Source organism: Triticum aestivum, chromosome 7B, assembly GCF_018294505.1.
Source record: "Triticum aestivum cultivar Chinese Spring chromosome 7B, IWGSC CS RefSeq v2.1, whole genome shotgun sequence".
NCBI lineage: Eukaryota > Viridiplantae > Streptophyta > Magnoliopsida > Poales > Poaceae > Triticum > Triticum aestivum.
The window spans coordinates 184,120,161-184,123,446 of record NC_057813.1 but is presented as its reverse complement, the minus strand read 5'-3'; the positions used below and the strand labels follow the sequence as shown (position 1 = coordinate 184,123,446).

General features: G+C 45.2%; 1 long non-coding RNA gene across 1 annotated transcript; it reads left to right on the top strand.

Annotated features, from left to right (window-relative positions):
* Positions 1 to 479: 479 nt before the first annotated feature.
* Positions 480 to 2,586, top strand: LOC123159492 (uncharacterized). Its single transcript, XR_006479757.1, has 5 exons — positions 480 to 596; positions 686 to 910; positions 1,096 to 1,286; positions 1,393 to 1,681; positions 1,763 to 2,586. It is a non-coding gene; the product is annotated as an uncharacterized lncRNA (long non-coding RNA).
* The last annotated feature ends 700 nt before the right edge of the window (positions 2,587 to 3,286 follow it).

The window sequence follows — 3,286 nt, the reverse complement described above, 5'->3', positions numbered from 1 at the left end:
TTTTATCATCTTTATTATTAATAATTATATTATTATTTATTGCATTTTCATATGGAGCTCACATAATCCATTTTGAGTGTTTAAATTTTTTTAGTGCACGATCTCCACGGGAGAATATATGTACGTGTAGGTACATGATATAGTAGATGCATACACTAGTGGAGAGCAGCGATAGAGAGGACGGGCTCGCCTGCTCCCGGAACGAGTACGAATGAAACAGAGACGCGTGTGTTCGTGTATTCAATGCATTCGTATAGATGAGTGAGTGATACGGCCCGTTAAACAGTAGCGTACAGTCACGGCGGTGGCTATACAGATAGCACGATGACGGTACACTGTGCATGTGCTCCGTTGGTACATGACACGGGGGAGACGGTGGATAACGATTGGCGTGGCTGTGGCCCGTTAAACAGACGGCGTACTGATAAACCATAAGCATTTATGACAGCATGGGACCACCAGCTCACAACCCCGCACCCCCTCGCTTAGCGCTTCGAAAAAAAAACAAATCTATCCATTCGGGCGCCACACAAGTCAAGAAGCTTACAGCCATGGGCCATGGCGACGGCGGAGGCGGGGTTCTCCAGTTGACAGGAGTATGTTCCATGCGGCTGCTTTTCCTTTGTAATGGCTGCCACTTTAGCTATGCCAGTAGCTTAGTAGTGTGCTCCTTTCTTCTCCACAGATTTCTTCTACCAGATCTTGCCGGTGGCGATTGCGTACTGGCAGGAGAAACCAACCAAACTCTAGTCTGCACGACCACTGACTCGAGCATTGGCGATGTGGGTGATGCAACGCTGACAGTACAGCTAGATTTAAACAACACTTGCGAGGGGGTGACCTTGTCCACGCCCAATTCAGAGCAGTCAACTGGCTAACATGCTTTTCAGGCGCCCGGCTGGACCAAGAGGTATACAATTGTATATCTAGTTCGGATACAGCTTAAATTTGTGTACGTGATCTGAATTTTTGGTGCTGAATCATATTGATCTGTGTTGTCATGAGGGGGAGACATGCTGCGTGATCATAGTTAGAAGAGGGGGTCTATTCCATTTTCGATTATGTATTAGTGAAAACGTTTCTCAATTTGAACAGGGTACCGTTGGACATGCACCTACCAAACGCCCACATGTGCTGATCAGTGTCCTCGAGAAAATCTTGAGAAGTTATGCAGAGAAAAAGACTGACACAGTCATAGTTTCAGCCGTTGGAAACAACTTTGATTCACTCGGAGAAGCATCTGACTATTACAATCGACATTCCTGGGAAATTGGGTTCGAAATTAGGTACCGCAAGAGAAGTACATAACATTTTTAAATAGCCTTACATTGTTCCTATATCCTCACTGTTGCAGTACATGGCATTTTTACTAATGCATCCCCATGCGTGCAGACATCTCCAGTAATGAAAATGAACACACCACTGGAATTGCATGCTAGTGGTGTCTGTCTACACTTGGGCTATATTTGAAAAGGTGAAGTTATATAGGAATCAATGCAGTACAAAGTAGAGGAGATCAGTAAAGGAAAAATCCTATTTTGTGCGGCAATATCATCCAGAGAAACACGGGAAGTGGTGCAGGGTTGTGTATAAAGTTGAAGTTTTTGAGGAAGGGAAGGAACTGATATGCGAGTGTGCTAATTTTGAGCACACATGCTTGCTGTGCTGCCATTCAGTAAAGGTAACCAAAAAACTTTCCTGCTAACACAGGTTCCTTTTTATTGAACATCATAATTAAACGTAGCAGATATGTGATTTGCAGGTCCTCGTTTTCCTTGGCGTAGATTGGTCCAAGCAAAACATATTTTGAAATGTTGGAAAAAAGATGCAAGGGATGTACTGCCAACCCACTTGTCGCATCTTTACAAGGATAACATTTCTGTGAGCTCAATAACATTCAGGCACTGAAATCTGTACACACATGCTCTTGAGGTTGTGAGACTGGGGGATGCAAACATTGAAGCATATGATTGTGCAATGGATATGCTGAAGAGAACAGTGGAAAAATTGACACCCATAGCCGCTGTGCAGGATGGAATGGGGGTGGAAGACAGAATTCAGACAAACAGGGGGAAAGAGAAAGAAGTGCTCCCAGCACGGGCAACCGGCAATGCTTGTGGAAGCGATGCTGAAGGTAGTGCAATTGGTAGTTTCGTAGGTCTGAAAGCTCCAGAACGGAAACGAAAGTCTGGTCGACCAACCACAAGCAGGGATAAGCCTCCATATGATGATCACGATCTGCTTTACTGTGGTCTATTTCGACCTGCAGAAATGATCATGTCCTTTGAACACAGAAGGACTATTGATCCTTTTGTGATTCTTCATAAGGCTTGTCGGCTCATTGATTCTTAAAGAGGTGATCTTCCTCAAAAAGAAAGGAAAGACGCAAAATATTTAAACTGTGGGGGTCGGTGGTCACAAGGAAGGTTGTGCTGCATGTTGTTGAAAATGCTACTTTAGAGGCAAATGCAATTTGTGGGTGACTTTGTTTAGTTTCAGTATTTTTGTTCTGTGGTTGAGGGCTTAATAGCCGCTAATTGTAAGACGGTGTTGTTGTGATAATAACTAGTACTACAGTTGTGATTGTGTCTCACTTTGTCACTGTGAGTCTATGATATCCATGATTAAATTATGTATGAAGTTACCTACTCTTCACCTTGAATTTCACCTTGTTTTTTGTGTTCAAAATATAGTCTGTCTGATCCACTCCGTCCTGTGAGCAAAAATATAATTGATTTATTTGATCCCCTCTTGCGAAATTGCTTGCCATCAGGTTCCCTGCACAATTGGGCACAGGTAGCAGTGATTCAATGTGACTTTCACCTAACAGGTGTCAACACAGCCCCTGCTGTATGCCATGGGCGGGAACCTTTCAAACGCTTTGGGAGGGCTTCGTAAGGGGGGTCTACTTAACGACGGGGCTACATCTCCTCCGCATAGCCCAAACTAATCTACAGCCTATACCCCGCGATTCACACGAGCTGTGTATGTGTCGAAGATGTCTGCATCTGCTTCCGGCGGAAGCTCTGTTGGCCAAGTCTCCTCCGGTTTGAGCTCAAGTGCCCCTGCTTGTCAGTGATGGCCAAGGGCACCTTGTTCAGCATGTGAGCTATGAAGTTGATGCAGGTAGCGGCAGTGATCTAGGGGATCCCGGCTGGGTGTACGAGCGTTCACTGCTTGAGGTACGTCTGCTTCAGTGGATACCCCGTCTGCATCTCCGGTACACATTGCTACAGGATGAAAGACGCCGTCGCTACTGCTTGGACGTTTGTCAACCGCACCGTGC